Source organism: Hypanus sabinus, chromosome 28, assembly GCF_030144855.1.
Source record: "Hypanus sabinus isolate sHypSab1 chromosome 28, sHypSab1.hap1, whole genome shotgun sequence".
Taxonomy (NCBI): Eukaryota; Metazoa; Chordata; class Chondrichthyes; order Myliobatiformes; family Dasyatidae; genus Hypanus; species Hypanus sabinus.
Genome location: NC_082733.1, coordinates 19747788 through 19766378, shown reverse-complemented (window position 1 = coordinate 19766378; position 18591 = coordinate 19747788).

Below are 18591 nucleotides of genomic sequence, written 5' to 3'. Positions count from 1 at the left end.
TCAATCCCGGATATAGGTATTTATATATCAGGATGCTCTTTATCAATTACATCTTGGTATTCAGTCTTATCATCCCCTCAAAACTAATCAATAAGCCTCATGGCCTTGGCTTCAATACCTCCTTGTGCAAATGGATCCTCAATTCCCTCACTTGCAGACCCAGTCAGTTCAGATTGGCAATAGCATCTCCTCCACAATCTCCATCAGCACAGGTACACCGCAAGCCTGTATGCTTAGCACCCTACTCTACTTACTTTACACTTTTGATTGTGTGGTTAAACACAGCTACAGTGCCATATTCAAGTTTGCTGATGACACCACTGTTGTAGGCTGATTTAAAGGTGGTGACGAATCAGCATACAGGAGGGAGGTTGAAAATCTGGCTGAATGGTGTCACAACAACAACCTCTTGCTCAACGTCAGCAAGACAAAAGAGCTGATTATTGACTTCCAGAGGAAGCAGAGGTCCATGAAGCAGTCCTCATCGGAGAATCTGACGTGGAAAGGGTCAGCAAGCTTAAATTCCTCACTGTTACGATTTCAAAGGATCTATCTTGGTCCTTTTGTCATAATTGTGCTTTGTAAATGCAATTACGAAGAAAGCATGTCTGTGCCTTTATTTCCTTAGGAATTTGCGAAGATTCAGTATGACATCTAAAACCTCAAAAATCTTTTATACATGTGTGGTAAAGAGTATATTGACTGGCTTCATTACATTCTGGTATGGAAACACCAATGTCCTTGAACAGAACAAGTAATGGATAAAGCCCAGTCCATTGCAGGTAAAGTCCGCCCCAGCACTGAGCACCTCTACACAGATTATTGTTGCAGGAAAGCTGCATCCATCATTAAGATCTCCTAACTCACAGGTCATGCTCTCTACTCGCTGCTTCTATTGGGAAGAAGGTACAGGAGCCTCAGGATTCACACCACTGGGTTGAGTTATTGCCTTCAACCATCAGGCTCTTAAACCAAAGAGTATAACTTCTCTCACGCTCACTTGTCCCATCACTGAAGTGTTTCCACTACCTATGGACTCATTTTCAAGCACTCTTTCATCTCATGTTACCAATATTTATTGCTTATTTATTATTATTGTTTCCTTCTTTTTGTATTTGCGTAGTTTGTTGTCTTTTGCACATTGATTCTATTATAGATATTGAAGTTATTTAGTATGCCTGCAAGGAAACAAATCTCAGGATTGCGTATGGTAATATATATGTACTTTGATAATAAATTTACTTCAAACTTTGAACTCTTGCAATGTTTAGCATTCTTCAAAACTTGATCCTCTGATATGGAGCTCCAATTTTTAATCTGTTTCATTAAATACATATCTCCCTTTTGACATATGTGATCTGCTTATAACACACACACACACACACACACACACACACACACACACACACACACACACACACACACACACACAATTATCCAACGAACTACAAACCTATTAATCTTAAATCAGTAACTGGAAAATTATAGAATAGATCTGCAGAGAACGGAAAACAAAGAATCAAAGCTAGTGGAATAAAAGTGTAACTGCAACCAAGCACACGACAGTCAACATGCCACTTGGAGAAGGATATTTTACTTACCAGGGTGGTTTGAACTAATAACTCACATAGCAATGTTAGTAGCCATTCATGTTGTGTGAGGAATTGCTAGAAATAAGAAAAAAAGAATGGATACATTTGGACACCAATGTGGGGCTAAGATGAGTTTATAAACGGAATATGCAAGGATCAGTGCTGAAGTCCCCAAACCTTTTCATCAAATTAAAATAGATAGAATACAAAACAAATCAAATGTGGCACCCAAATTTGCAAAGATACAGTAGTCAAAGAATATTTAAGGAACCTGGTAAACTTTGAAAGTAATTATGGCAAATGAAGTTCAGTGCATGTGTGCAAGTTCAGTCTTCAGAAGCTGAAAGATGAACATGTTACCTAATCAGTAGAATATCAAAATGCAAAAATCCTTTGGTTGAAAGGTAGGAAAGATCTAGTTCCTTCTGTTGGTTCATAGAGGAGCTATTAAGTTTTTAAGGTATCTGAGCTATTTGCCAGTTGGAAAACCTACTGTGATAATATTCTGAAATGCACCAATGAGAGCAAAACTGAGTGAACAAGGTCAGGAGTTTGAAGGGTAGATTTAACATCAATGTCAGGATGATCAAGAGGATGCCACGCTAAGTGGATGAAATGGAATGGTTTAAGAGCTGGATGGAGGAAAGAGTAAGTGATAGAGCCGGCATTTTCAAAATCTAAGATTACGTGGGTTGAAATGCTTTTATATTCCTCCTGTGACCCTGTCAACACAGAACAGTGCAATGTTACTTTAAGCAGCAGAGAATGAGAAAAGGAAATTGTATAACGAAAGGAAGAGAACGCAGGATAAAAAAAGTGAATGGAAAATAAATTAAGTGCGAACCTTGCTTTGATTTAGCAATATCTTGGGGAGACATCTTATCAATGACGTAGTAAGAACTCTTTTTTTTAGTGCTGCAATGACATCTCCAACATGAACCTGAACGAATAATAGACTTTAATCAAGGAATGTAAGTTTAAACCTAATTTTAATTGACCTGGATTCCAATCTTTCCCAGACTCTGACATTGTCAATTTCAAAAAAGTGATCTGAGGAAGCTAAGTACTTTAACAGCAATGCATAGATCGTTCCAATCTCTTAATTTAAGAGTGGATACAGTTCCGGAAATGAAAGGAAAGAAATATTTTATATATAATTAAGACATTTCTATTAGAGGGAACTAAAACTATGAAGCATAGCCTTTAAACTAATGAAATAAGACTTATAAATAAAATAGGATCTAATTTTATTTTCTAATCAATAATAATGAAGTGCAAAGCAGCATACTCAAAAGTCTTGGAGATCATGGCACGTCAGGCAGCATATATGGAAGAGAATAAACAATCCATGTTTCAGACCAAGACCCTTCATCAGCACTGAAAGGAAAGTGGAAGATGCCAGAGTAAGAAGCTAGGGGCAGGGGAAGGAGTATAATCTCGAAGATGATAGGAAAAGCCATCTGGGTGGAGGAGGGGAGATGAAATAAAAAGCTGTAAGGTGATAGCTGGAAATGGCAAATGGCAGGAGAAAGAGGGTGGACCATGCTATAAAAGGAAAGAGGTGGGGCACAAGAAGAAAGTAACAGGCAAGTGAGGCGATGAAGTAGGAGAGAGGTCAGAGTGGTGAATTGAAAAACAGGATAGGGTGAAGGGAGAAAAAAATTACCAGAAGTTAGAGAAACAATGTTCATGCCATCAGGTTGGAGGCTACCTCGACAGAAAATGAGGGGCTTCTCCTCCAACCTGAGAGTATCTTCATCATGGCGGAAGAGGAGGCCATGGCCCAACATGTTGAAATGGGACTAGGGATTAGAATTAAAATGGTTAGACACTGGGAAATCCTGCTTTGAGGACGGAGTGAAGATTCTTAGCAAAGTAATCCCCCAACTTGCAATGGGTGTAGAAGAAGCCGCATTGCGAACACCAGATACAATAGACAACCCAGCAGATTCACTTGTGAAGTGTTGCCTCACCTGGAATGACTGTGTAGGGCCGCGAATGGAGGTGAATGGGCAGATGTAACACTTCTGCTGCTTGCAGGAGTAACGGCCAGAAGGGTATTCGTGGGAAGGGATGAATGAATAAGAGAATCACAGATGGAGTGATCCCATTAAAGATGGTGTAAGATGTGGAGAATTATGCATTGAATGTGGAGGCTCATGGGTGGTAGGTGAGGACTAGAGGAATTCTATCCCTGTTAAGGTAGTAGGAAGATAGGGTGAGTGCTGATGTTCAGAAAATGGAACAGATGTAGGTGATAGCAGAATCAATGTTGATGGAAGAGAAATCCTGTTTGTTGAAGAAGGAGGAAATATTTGATATCCTGGAAATGAAAGCCTCAGCCAGGAAACAGATGTTGTAGAGATGAAGGAACTAAGAACAGGAGATAGTATTTTTACACAAGACAGAGTAGGAAGAGGCATAGTCAAAAAAGCAGCGTGAGCTGGTAGGTTTATGCAAGATATCGGTAGAGAGTCTGTCTTCAGAAATGGAGACAGAAAGATTGAGAAAGGGAAGAGAGGTGTCAGAAATGGACCAAGTGTATTTGAGCGCAGGGTGGAAGTTGGAGGCAAAGATGATGATGTTGACAAGCTCAGCATGAGTGCATGAGACTGCACCAGTGCAATAGCCAATGTTGTGCAAGAGGTGTTTGGTTTATTACCAGGTTTGTGGATCTTCGCCAGGAGGTGAAGAAGAGTAATGTGGGTTAAGGGAACTATGAGGTTGGTGGCACTCAATGGGAGATCTCCAGCATTGATGAGGTTTGTGATAGTGCCGGAGACAATGCCGTGATGGTCCAGAGTGGGGTCCTTTTCAAGGGCTAGTTAAGAGGAGGTATCTGAGAGTTTCCACCTGGCCTTAGCAAAGTAGAGGCCAGCCCATCAGACCACGAAGTCCACCCTCCTTATCTTTGAGCTTGACGGTGAAGTAGGGAATGTTGCAGAGACAGTGGAGAACAGAGTGTTCAAAGGGTGTAAGATTTGAAGAGGAGAGAGTGCCGAAGTTGAGCTACTTGATGTTTCATTGGCCTCTGGAGATGAAAAGAGCAGGCAGAAACCCAGGACAGGGTGTCCAAGAGGATGAGGGTTGAGTTAGGTGAAGAGGTCACTGGTGTGGGGTGGGAAACCCTTGGCAAAGAAGGGGGCTGGGAGACAGAGGTGGCAGAAGAAGAGCTCAAAGTCATGGAGACACAGAATTCACTCAGGTGCATGCATCATTGTGCACCTTGTTTAAAGTAAAGATGGAAGTAAAACACTCATTCCCAGTGCCATGTCACCTTTCTCCACCCTCTACCTTTTTGTTCTGGTGTCTTTCCCCTTCCTTTCCGATGTTGGGGAAGGGACTTGGAACAAAACATCGACTATTTATTCATTGCCATAAATGCTGCCTGATCTGCTGAGTTCACCCAGCATTTTGTGTGCATTGTTTTCATTTAGCTTTATTATTTGTAAATGTGAAATGTAAGAGTGGTGATGAAGAGCTTACAATTGACCCAAGCCAACTACCTCTCTGTTGAAGGACAGTAAGTCATTCAAGTTAAAAGTAAAACAGCACAGGAATTGATTCTTCGAGAAGGGACAGAGGAAGTCAAGTTAAACAAAAGGCAGAAATTGGCAAATTCACAGGTTCATAAACAGTAAGTAATATATAATAATAAGGAATAAGTAACTAAAAAGCAGAAATGCCTGGCTATATCGGAAAGATAGACACATTCAATCGCAGAAGAGATTTCTGGATTTGTGTACAGAGCAAATTGAGCAGTATTTTGAAGCAAATGAAATAGCCAATACAAAGCATGTGCTAGTTTTGCTGAGTACGAAATTCAATGTTCAAAGTTCAAAGTCAATTTATTATCAAAGTACATATATGTATGTATATACAACCCTGAGATTCTTTGTCTTGAGGGTACATTCAATAAATCTATAGGTAATAACCATAACAGAATTAATGAAAAAACTTGAGTGTTCAGCCAGTGTGCAAAGGAAAACAAAGAGATTATACAGAAGAGTATGTTGTTTGCTTAGAGGCTTAATTGATCCAGCCAAACCATCCAAAATGAGCTTTGCTGAAATTGTGAATGAAATGCAGGAACATTTAGAACCAAAACCATTGTTCATTAGAGAATGCTTGAGGCTTCATATGCAGACTCCCTTCAGACTCCAATGAAAGGGATTCCATTTCATTGTACATGGCTGAATTGAAGAGATTGTCTGAGCATTGTCAGTTCAGTGATGGGCTTAATGAAGCTCTGAGACATCATTCAGTTTGTGGAATCTGACAAGAAAGCATTCAAAATGGCTCCAAACTAACATACATTTAAAAGAGTAGTTAAAATTGCTGTATCAATGGAAAAGACAGCCAGAGACACAAATCAGTTGCAGTTGCAGGAGCTCACATACAGCAGACCAACACAAAGGACATATCAAGCAGACAAAAATACATTGACTGCACAGGGAAGCGAGAAAAATTTAAAAAATCAATTTGCAATTTCAGAAAGAGTACTAATCTTCATGTTGATGAAAAGAATTGATAATGATGAGAGTGACACAGGACTGAGTAGCTATAAGATTTACAATGTAAAAACGAACAATAGACAAAGAATATGGCTTTCACCAGAAGTGAATGGCAAATTGATTAGAATGGAGTTGGAAACACAAGGAAATCTGCAGATTCTGGAAATTCAAGCAACACACACAAAACGCTGGTGGAATGCGACAGGCCAGGCAGCATCTATCGGAAGAAGTACAGTCGATGTTTTGGGCCGAGACCCTTTGACAGAACTAACTGAAAAAAGAGATAGTAAGATATTTAAAAGTGGGAGATCCGAAGTGAAAGGAGAAGACAGGAGGGGGAGGGATGAAGCTAAGAGCTGGAAAGGTGATTGGTAATAGGGATACACAGCTAGAGAAGGGAGAGGGTCATGGGTCAAGAGGCTTAGGGAGACAGAAAGAGGGAGGGGAGCACCAGAGGGAGGTGGAGAGCAGGCAAGGAGTGAAAGGGACAGAGAGAGAAAAGAAAAAAAGGAAAAAATAATAAACAAACAAATAGATAAATAAATAGATAAGGGATGAGATAAAAAGGGGAGGGGGCATTAACGGAAGTTAGAGAAATCAATGTTCACACCATCAGGTTGGAGACTACCCAGATGGAATATAAGGTGTTGTTCCTCCAACCTGAGTGTGGCTTCATCTTGACAGTAGAGGAGGCCATGGATAGACATATCAGAATGGGAATAGGACGTGGAATTAAAATGTGTGGCCACTGTGAGATCCTGCTTTCTCCGGCAGACAGAGCGTAGGTGTTCAGCGAAACGGTCTCCCAGTCTGCGTTGGGTTTCAGTGAAACGGTCTCCCAGTCTCCTTCGGGTTCAGTGAGCGGAACAAGTGCTACACCTGCCCTTATATTTCCTCCCTCACCACCATCCAGGGCCCCAGACAGTCCTTCCAGGAGAGGCAGCGCTTCATCCGTGAATCGGCTGCGTCCAGTGCTCCTAGTGCGGCCTTCTATACATTGGTGAGACCTGAATATAAATCAATACCCTCTGCCAGGATAGAAAATTTCATTGCAAACCTTTTAGGAGGAAAATTCTTCAGGAAAGTGGACATACTTCTGAGGCTGAGGCTGACCTACAGTTGGAGATAGAAGAAGAATCCAAAGTATTTCTCATATAAACACTCACAAAGGGCCATATCCCAATAATAAGCTTAATTCTGGAGTAACACCTGCACCTACACTCTGGCAGAACACTATGGACCATATGCTGCAAAGCTCTCCAGGCACTCAATGTTACCTGGATGACATCATTGTCACCAGTAAGGATGACAAGGAGCATCTCCAATATTTCAAGATAGCGTTAAAAAGATTAGGAGATAATGGACTCAGAGCATGATGCAACTTCTTTAAATCAATAATCACTTACTGTGGTCACACCATTGACACATGAGAATTACACAGGTGTGCTGAGAAAATTCAAGCAGTGGTCGTTGTCTCAAGGCCAAGAGATGTTTTGTGGTCCTTTTTAGGATTTGTCAATTACTGAAACAAATTCCTGCCAAACTCAGCTACTCCACCACTTGAACTCATCACTGCAGATCGGGAAGAAATGACAATGGATAAAGCAGCGTGAGAGGGTTTTCCAAAAGACAAAGGAAATGCTGATTTTAGACAGTGTGCCCACTCATTATGATCCACAATGACCAGTGCAGCTTGCCTGTGACATCTCACCTTCTGGTGTACTGTAGGTGCAGTCATGTCACATGTTACGAGGGATGGAAGTGTACACCCCATAGTCTTTACATCTCATTCCCTTACCGTTGCAGAGAAAAATTATGCACAGATTGACAGAGAGGCCTTGAATCTGTTTTCAGGGATAATACTTTTTAACCAGTACTTGTATGTGAGAGAGTTTATCCCCATTACTGATAATCAACAACTAGTGGCCAGTTTCAATCCACAGAGCAGTGTTCCTCTGAGAGCAGCAGCAGAAATAAAGAGATGGGCGCTGTTTCTTGAAGGATGCAATCACAAATCGAATTCAAGAGGACAAATAATCACAGAAACGCTGATGCATTGTCCCACTGACACTTGGAAAAGGAAATAATTGAAAAAATTCCAAAAGCGGGAGCTCCTCTGGACACATTTTCCCTAACACATATTGTAAGTCTCCATATTACTGCAGTGATAATCCAAAGGGAAAATAACAAAGACTCCACAATGTCTCAGCTCTACATGGCAACCCAAACTGGCTGGAAAGTGCTGCAAAAAATCCAGTTCCCCATTTGAACCACCATTGGAATGAACTTGTTGTGGTGAACTACATATACCTGTCTGGACACCCCCCTGCTGACTGCTCCTACGGCTCCTCCCACAGACCCCTGTATAAAGGCGATCTTAGCCTGGGCCTGGCCTCTCAGTCTCCAGGATGTAGTATGGTGGTCAACCACTGCTTGTTCCTTCTTCCAGTCAATAAAAGCCGATACCTTGCCTTTACGTCTCGGAGTGAGTTATTGATGGTGCATCACTTGTGCTTGGTGAAGGTTGCCTTATGTGGGAATTGAGGGCTGTAGTATCATGAAAGCTGAGAGCTAAAGTGCCAACTAGGTGTGGTCAAAATGAAAGCGTTAGCTCGAAGCTTTGTCTGGTAGCCTGGCACAGATCTGCAGATCACGCAGCTTACCGTGCACTGTTCAGGATGTTCACGCATCCAGAATCAAGGTGTCCTGAATTATCGGAACCACCGTCAACCACAGTCCCAGTGTCAACTCCTTTGACAACCACCACGGAGAAGGCCCCGGAAGCTGAGGTCATTTCTCAGCCACAAGCAGAGTGACCTCTGCGCACCACCGTCCCCACCGAATTTGTCAGGAAAGACATTATCCTACAAAAGTAAGAAATCCTCCACAGTGATTAGATATTTAGGCCTAAATGGGACATCTCAAAATATACAATGCTGCCAATGTCTGTATAGTAGTTCTATTATATTTTATAGTATACTGTGTATATGGTATATATACGTTGAGATGCATTCTATACTGAGTTGGAACTTATAGCTAAGTAGTGGGGAGTGTTGTGTATTTAATATTTTAGTAATATCTGAGTAATGTTGTATATATAATGTTCAATTAAGTATTCTTTCTCTGTGGCATATATTATTACACTGAAGCGGTGTGCTACACGCAGCGCTAAAATTACGACACGGAGTCGGTAACTGCAGTCGAAGGAAAAACTTTATTCGAAATCCTCAGCCTCACTTTTAAGCCTCCCTCAACCTGCCCCCCGTGGCGCAGAGGCTCTAAAGCTCTGTGCTCGCAAACCCCCGTAGGCTATCTAATTGTGAGCCGGTTCAGATGTGCCAGGAAATGGGTCACCACCCAGAACCGGCGATACACCCCCCCAATGTCCACAGTCTGGGCCAGAACCTGCTTGGGAGGTCGGCCTCTGCGCCGAGGTGCCGGAAACTCGGCCGGTTGCGCCAGGTCCATATGGGCCAGTTTGAGGCGGTCCACCGTGAAAACCTCCTCTTCCCCCCCAACGTCCAGCACGAACGTGGACCCGTTGTTCCGGAGCACCATAAACGGCCCCTCGTATGGCTGCTGCAGCGGTGGCCGATGCCCGCCCCTTCGTACAAACACAAACTTACAGTTCTGTAGGTCTTTGGGTACGCAGGTCGGGTGCCGCCCATGCTGTGAAGTGGGTATGGGGGCCAGGTTACCGAGCTTCTCGCGTAGTCTGCCCAGGACTGCTGCGGGATCTTCCTCTTGCCCCCGTGGGGCTGGTAGGAACTCCCCGGGGACGACCAGGGGCGCGCCGTATACCAACTCGGCCGACGAGGCGTGCAGGTCGTCCTTGGGCGCTGTGCGGATGCCGATTAGGACCTAGGGAAGCTCGTCCACCCAGTTGGCTCCTCGCAGGCGGACCATGAGGGCCGACTTCAGGTGACAGTGGAAACACTCCACTAGCCCGTTCGACTGTGGGTGGTAGGCAGTGGTGTGGTGCAGCTGAGTCCCCAAAAGGCTGGCCATAGCTGACCACAGGCTGGAGGTGAACTGGACGCCTCTGTCGGAGGTAATGTGGGCCGGTACACCAAAGCGAGATATCCAGGTGGCGATCAGGGCTCAGGCGCAAGATTCGGAGGTGGTGTCGGTGAGCGGGACCGCCTCTGGCCATCTTGTGAACCGGTCCACGATAGTCAGGAGGTGCCGCGCTCTGCGCGACACTGGCAGAGGGCCCACGATATCCACATGAATGTGGTCGAAACGCTGGTGGGCGGGATGGAACTGCTGCAGTGGGGCTTTGGTGTGCCGCTGCACCTTGGCCGTCTGGCAGTGCATGCACGTTTTGGCCCATTCACTGACCTGTTTGCAGAGTCCGTACCAAACGAACCTGCTGGAAACCATCCGGACAGTTGTCCGGATGGAGGGATGCGCCAAGTTATGAATGGAGTCGAAAACACGGCGCTGCCAGGCTGTTGGGACGACGGGGCGGGGCTGGCCGGTGGCGACGTCACAGAGTAGGGTCCTCTCACCCAGGCCCACGGGGAGGTCCTGGAGCTGCAAACCGGAGACTGCGGTTCTGTAACTCGGAATCTCCTCATCCGCCTGCTGCGCCTCTGCCAGTGCCTCAAAGTCTACCCCTTGGGAAAGGGCATGAACGGTAGGGCGAGAGAGCGCATCCACCACAACATTGTCCTTACCTGAGATGTGCCCGACATCCGTCATGTATTCAGAGATGTAGGACAGGTGGCGTTGCTGGCGGGACGACCAGCGGTCGGACGCTTTCGTAAACACAAAGGTAAGCGGTTTGTGGTCCGTGAACGCGGTGAAGGGCCGACCTTCTAGGAAGTACCTGAAATGCCGGATTGCCAGGTAGAGCGCCAACAGTTCCCGGTCGAAAGCACTGTTCTTGAGCTCGGGTGGTCACAGGTGTTTGCTGAAAAACGCCAGGGGTTGCCAGCGACCTGCGATGAGTTGCTCCAGCACCCTACCGACTGCTGTGTTTGATGCGTCCACTGTGAGGGCGGTAGGGGTGTCCATTCTGGGGTGCACTAGCATTGCGGCGTTCGCCAAAGCTTCCTTCGTTTGAACGAAAGCGGTGGCGGACTCCTCGTCCCAGGTAATGTCCTTGCTCGGACCCGACATCGGGGCGAACAGGGTGCGCATGATCCGGGCAGCTGAAGGGAGGAAGCAGCGGTAGAAATTGACCATACCTACGAATTCCTGAAGGCCTTTGATCGTGGTGGGTCGGGGAAAGTGGCGGACCGCATCTACCTTAGCGGGCAGAGGGGTTGCCCCGTCTTTAGTAATCCTGTGGCCCAGGAAGTCAACGGTATTGAGTCCGAACTGGCATTTGGCGGGGTTGATTGTAAGACCGTACTCACTCAGTGCAGAGTTGACGGAGTTGGGACAGATGCTCCTGACGACTGCTGCTGGCTATGAGGATGTCATCCAAATAGATGAACGCGAAGTCCAGGTCCCGTCCCACCGCGTCCATTAACCGCTGGAACGTCTGTGCGGCATTCTTCAGGCCGAATGGCATGTGGAGGAACTCGAAAAGGCCAAACGGGGTGATGAGAGCCGTTTTGGGGACGTCGTCAGGATGCATCGGGATTTGATGTTACCCTCGGACGAGGTCTACCTTGGAGAAGATCCATGCGCCGTGCAGGTTTGCTGCAAAGTCCTGAATGTGCGGCACAGGGTAGCGGTCCGGTGTGGTAGCCTGGTTCAGCCTGCGGTAGTCGCTGCACGGTCTCCAGCCTCCCGTCGCTTTGGGCACCATGTGCAGGGGGGAGGCCCATGGTCTGTCGGACCGCCAGATGATCCCCAATTCCTCCATCCTCTGGAACTCCTTCTTCACCAGTCGGAGCTTGTCCGGGGGAAGCCGCCAAGCGCGGGCGTGGAGGGGTGGTCCCTGGGTCGGGATGTGGTGCTGTACGCCATGACTGGGCATGGCCGCTGTGAACTGCGGTGCCAGAACCGATGGGAAATCCGTCAGGACCCTGGTGAAGTCATTGTCGGACAGCGTGATGGAGCCAAGGTGAGGGGCTGGCAACTGGGCTGCACCCAGGGAGAATGTCTGAAAGGTCTCGGCGTGTACCAGTCTCTTCCTGGGCAGGTCGACCAGTAGGCTGTGAGCTCGCAAAAAATCTGCACCCAGAAGCGGTTGGGCTACGGCGGCCAGTGTGAAGTCCCACGTGAACTGGCTGGAGCCGAACTGTAGCTGCACCTGACGGGTGCCATACGTCCTTACTGTGCTGCCATTCACGGCCCTCAGGCGGGGACCTGGTGCCCTGCTGCGGGTGTCGTAACTCGTCGGAGGTAAAACGCTGATCTCAGCCCCAGTATCGACCAAAAACCGGCGTCCCGACCTTCTATCCCACACATACAGGAGGCTATCCCGATGGCCAGCCGCTGTAGCCATCAGCGGCGGCTGGCCTTTGCGTTTCCCGGGAACTTGCAGGGTGGGCGACAACGGCGGGCTTCTGCGCCCCACCGCTGGTGGTAGAAGCACCAGTGTTCATTGGGCCAGGGGTTAGCGGGCTCTGCGGCCGGGCCTGGACTGGTTTGCTTCCGGGAGCATGGCTGGGAGATCCGTGCGATGGGCACCCCGCTCACCTTTTTGGTGCTCCACAGCAAGTCTGCCCGGGCTGCCACCTTCCGGGGGTCACTGAAATCCGCGTCGGACAGCAGCAGGCGTATGTCCTCGGGCAGCTGCTCCAGGAATGCCTGCTCAAACATGAGGCAGGGTGTGTGTCCGTCGGCGAGAGACAACATCTCATTCATTAAAGCCAATGGAGGTCTGTCGCCCAAGCCATCCAGGTGCAGTAAACGGGCAGCCCGCTCGCGCCGTGAGAGTCCGAAAGTCCTGAGGAGCAGGGCTTTGAATTCCGTGTACTTGCCATCTGCCGGGGGCGACTGTATGAACTCCGCGACCTGGGCCGCTGTGTCCTCGTCGAGGGAGCTCACCACGTAGTAGTAGCGGGTGTCTTCTGAGGTGATCTGGCGAACGTGGAATTGAGCTTCGGCTTGCTGGAACCATAGGTTCGGTTGCTGTGTCCAGAAACCCGGCAGTTTCAACGAAACCACGTGAACAGAGGCGGCGTCGGTTATTTCTGGTCCAAAAATCGTTTGGACCGTCGGGGTCACCAATTGTAGCGGTGTGCTACATGCAGCACTAAAATTACGACACAGAGTCGGTAACTGCAGTCGAAGGGAAAACTTTATTCGAAATCCTCAGCCTCACTTTTAAGCCTCCCTCAACCTGCCCCCCGTGGCGCAGAGGCTCCAAAGCTCTGTGCTCGCAAACCCCCGTAGGCTATCTAATTGTGAGCCGGTTCGGATGTGCCAGGAAATGGGTCGCCACAACACCACTACGTCATATGCACACACCTTGCTTAAAGTAAAAATAAAACTGACATTCCAGACCCCATGTTTCCTTTCAATAAATTTTACAGAAACATAGAAAACCTACAGCACAATACAGGCCCTTTGGCCCACAATGCTGTGCCAAACATGTACTTAGTTTAGAAATTACCTAGGGTTACCCATAGCCCCCTATTTTCTAAGCTTCATGTACTTATCCAGGAATCTCTTAAAAGATCCTATTGTAGCTGTCTCCACCACTGTCTCCAGCAGACAATTCCAAGCACTCTTCACTCTCTGCATAAAAATCTTACCCCTGTCATCTCCTCTGTACCTACTTCCAAGCACCTTAAAACTGTGCCCTCTCATGTTAGCCATTTCAGCCCTGAGAAAAAGCCTCTGACTATTCACACAATCAATACCTCTCATCATTTTATACATCTCTATCAAGTCACCTCTCATCTTCTGTTGCTTCAAGGAGAAAAGGCCAAGTTCACTCAACTTACTCTCCTAAAGCATCCTCAAAAAGTTCAATCAGGCTTGTAAGGCACAACTTGATAAAGCCATGCTGACTATTCCTAATCATGCCTCTCCAAATGTTCATAAATCCTGCCTCTCAGGATCTCCTCCATCAACTTATCAACCATTGAAGTAAGACTCACTGGTCTATAGTTTCCTGGGCTATCTCTACAACCCTTTCTTGAATAAAGGAACAACATCTGCAACCCTTCAATCCTCCAGACCCTCTCCCATCCCCATTGATGATATAAAGAACATTGTCAGAGGCTCAGCATTCTCATCACTCACCTCCTACAGTAGCCTGGGGTATATCTCGACAGGTGCCAGTGACTTATCCAACTTAATGCTTTCCAAAAGCACCAACACATCTTCTTTCTTAATATCTATGTGCTCAAGTTTTTCAGTCCTCTGTAAGCCTTCCCTACAATTTCCAACGTCCTTTTCCATAATGAATACTGAAGCAAAGTATTCATTAAGAACCTCCACTATCTCCTGCGGTTCCATATGCATTTTTCCACTGTCACATTTAATTGGTCCTATTCTCTCACGTCTTAACCTTTTGCTCGTCATATACTTGCAGAATACCTTGGGGGTTTTCTTTAATCCTGCTTGCCAAAGCTTTGTCATGGCCCCTTCTGGCTCTCCTATTTTCATTCCTATTCTCTTTCTTTCTAGCCTTATAATATTCTACATCTCTATCATTACCTAGTTTTTTGAAACTTTCATGAGCTTTTCTTTTCTTCTTGACTAGATTTTCAACAGCCTTTGTACACCATGGTTCCTGTACCCTACCATCCTTTCCCTGTCTCATTGGGACATACCTATGCAGAATGCCATACAAATATCCCCTGAACATTTGCAACATTTCTGCTGTACATTTCTCTGAGAACATTGGTTCCCAATTTATGCTTCCAAGTTCTTGCCTGATAGCTTCATATTTCTCCTTACTCCAATTAAACACTTTCCTAACTTGTCTGTTCCTATCCCTCTCCAACGTTATGGTAAAGGAGATAGAATTGTGATCACTGACTCCAAAATGTTCTCCCACTAAGAGACCTAACACCTGACCAGGTTCATTTCCCAATACTGGATCAAGTACAGCCTCTCCCCTTGTAGGCTTTTCTGCATATTGTGTCAGGAAACCTTCCTGAACACACCTAACAAACTCCACCCCATTTAAACACCTCACTCTAGGCTTTGCCAATCAATATTGAGGAAATTACAAGCTCCCACCATGACAACCCCTTTAGTGTTGCACCCTTCCAAGAATCTGTCTCCTTATCTGCTCTTCAATGTCCCTGTTTCTATTGGATGGTCTATAAGAAAACACCCAGTAGACCCCTTCCTGTTCCTAACTTCTACCCACAGAGACTCAATAGACAATCCCTCATGCCTTTCTCCTTTTCTGCAGCTATCTCTGATCAGCAGTGCCATGCCCCTACCTCTTTTGCTTCCCTCCCTGTCCTTTCAGAAACATCTAAATCCTGGCACTCTAAGTAGCCATTCCTGCCCCTGAGCCATCCAATGGCCACAACATCATAGCTCCAAGTACTGATTCACGCTGTAAATACAAAATATAACAGAGGTGGCTGAGGTCAGGGCTGGAGCCCAACCTGGAAGCCATGTAATTGGAGGTTTGAAGGCATCTGGGGCTGTTAGAACCCCAGCTGGCGACAGTGGGTTCTGCGGTCTGCAGGTGTCCGATGAATTGACGTCTGTGTTAAAGGTGGATGTGGCTGCTGTTTGGCAGCATCCAGGGTCATCATAAACAGAGTTGGAGACAGTGGGTCTCATGGTCTGGAGCCATCTGATTAATTTGATGTCAGAGTAGTGGCCATGTTTTCGAGTCAGCTGAACTTCCTATCCTTTCTGGATGCAAGAAAAAAGAAGAACCGGTGGTTGATAGTGTGGCTCCAGCAGAGGATGAATCGTTGATGAGGGGTCCATGGCAGGCAGTGGAGAGTGAGGCACAGGACCGAGACCGCCCCTGCAGATATCTCTGCATGGTGGAGAGAGTGATACATAGAAGTGGCAGGAGACGCAGGTACCTGGGATTCTTGAGGCCCCAAACTGCGATGCCTGGAAACAGTAAGCCATGAAGGAGGTGAAGGCAAGTTCCTAGGACGGACATGTAACTGTGAGAGCACATGGTCAAAGAGCCAGAGAGCAGCAAAGATCACAGAAGGGAAGCAATGAGAGAAGGTCTCACTGAACTCCCATTGAAGAGAAGGACTACACTTCTTCAAGGTATGTATACCTCAAAGTGGCTTCGCTAGTGGTTTACCAAATCATGAACACAAAATATTCTGCAGATGCTGGAAATCCAGAGCAACACATACAAAATACTGGAGGAACTTCATTAGGTCAGGCACCATCAATGAAAGTGAATAATGAAATGCAAGTAGTAACCAAAGGCCTTTGGCAAATATGACAAATTATCAACTAAATATTTTAGTATAACATTGGCAGAAATATACCAAATACTTAGCAAAGAAATGATTGAAAAGAAGACATTTTTGATTTACATTTGTGTTTCCTAATGCCCACAGTAATAATTTAGAAGCTTTCTGATTTCTACTCATGATCACAGAGTCATCTGAGTTCTCAGCAAAGAAACCAGATTCCGTAATTCTAAATAAGAAGCATTTAGTTATTACCACCATAAACTTTAGTTGATAAAACATAGTTCTTCTCTTTAATCTTTCACAGCAATATAGTTTTATTTCTAAAATTAAGGAAGACAATGGGTTAAGCAGTCATGGCTGAATGAAGTATAATAGCATAGTGGTTAAACTGTTAGATTAGCACTCAATATTCTGGTCCATTGATACAGAAATATGAGTTCAAATCCCATCATGGCAGCAAGGGAATTTTAATTCAAGTTTGAAAAAAAGGACATAAAATTTTTTAAAAAGTCACATCAACAGTTGACATACACTACAGAATTGCTTTAATACCACCAGGCTCAGGAAGAGTTTTTACACCACAAACATTTTGAACCAATGGGAATATATTCACTCAACTTCACTTGCCCCATCACCAATCTAATCAAGGACTCTTCATGTTCTCAATATTTATGTTTTTTAAATTATTTTTTTCTTTTGTGTTTACAGAGCTTGTTGTCTCTTGTACATTGATTGCTTTTCCATCCAGTGGAGTGTGGACTTTCAATGATTCTATTGTGTTTCTTCGATCTACTCCGAGTGTCCACAAGAAGACGAATCACAGGGTTGTATATTGTGGCATATATGTACTTTGATAATAAGTTTACTTTAAACTTTGAAGTAATCTAAAGATTGGGACAGCTAGCAAAGCACCTGCCTCGCATCTCCAGTGACCTGCATAACCTTTGTGTAGAGCTTGCACATCCTCCATATGACGACATTCTCCCTGGTGGCTTACAGGGAGAACGTGTGGTTTGGTGGGTTAATTGGACATGTAAGCTGCCCCTAGTATGCAGATGAATTATGAACTCAGGGGGCAGTTGATGGGGATGTGGAGAGAGTAAAATGGGATTAGTGTAGGTTTAATGTAAATGTATTCTTGATGGTGTGGTCCTGGTGGCCCAAGGGGCCTATTTCCTTGCTGTATGACTCTATACTTTCCGTGAAGCAAAACTATCTGTCTGGTCAATATTTGCCTCATCAATAAGGCTGAAACATACCATCAATTCCGGGGCCATAACGGGTAAAGAATAAATACTGGCATTCCCAATAGCCAGGGATATTGTGTGAATGAAATTAAATCAGAGTTCATCTTATCAACATTCAGGGAAATGGTTAATAATAAACAAGAAGGGATAGAATAGTATATGAGCCAATTGTTTTGAAAGGGATCTTCATGTCTCTGGACAAATAAACCTCCTCCGTGCATTTCTCTGTTTATCACCCATTAATTAGCTCATCAGGAATTAGTTAAGTGAAATACTTCATAAATCTCATCTTTGAACACAGCTTAAGTTTCTCAGCTTTCTTACTAAGTCATAAGACTGATACATAAGGTTGAGACCATGTTTAACTCCCTTGGATTCCAAGGACTTAAGTACATAGTTTAAATTTGTCAACCAGAATATTGTCAATTTGTTCCTCCGTTTTAACTCCTGGACAATAATTCTGAGTGACACTTGATTGAAAGCATTTGCGGTAATTTTGCTCATGCTTGTCTAGTAAATCTAAAGAATTGAATGAAGGTTGATATGTGGCTATTAACCCATTGAAAACAGCCGTAGGCTTTTAAATGGTTGTAGGGCGGATGAAAGATTTCTGGATTTAGGATCAGCATGTGGTTATATATATCACTTTGCAATCATAACTGTTTTCTTTGGCACTGCAAAGTAAATGTGACCCCAGAGAACAACTTACAGTAGGGAAACCCAGATCATGAACCTCCCAGCATTCTCTGGAGGCCCTGAAACCATATGGTTCACATTTAAAGTGTGAATTAGGCCTATACACCAATTATCATATTATATAAACACAGGTGAGTTAGATTTTAGCACATGACTGCTTGGGTTTTAAGAATCCTTTCTCTAAATGTTCCTACACATATAATGTCACATTTGTCATGTTTTTAGGGCATCTTGGCCTTCACTCCCAGGCAATTCGTGGTCAAGTACCACATCT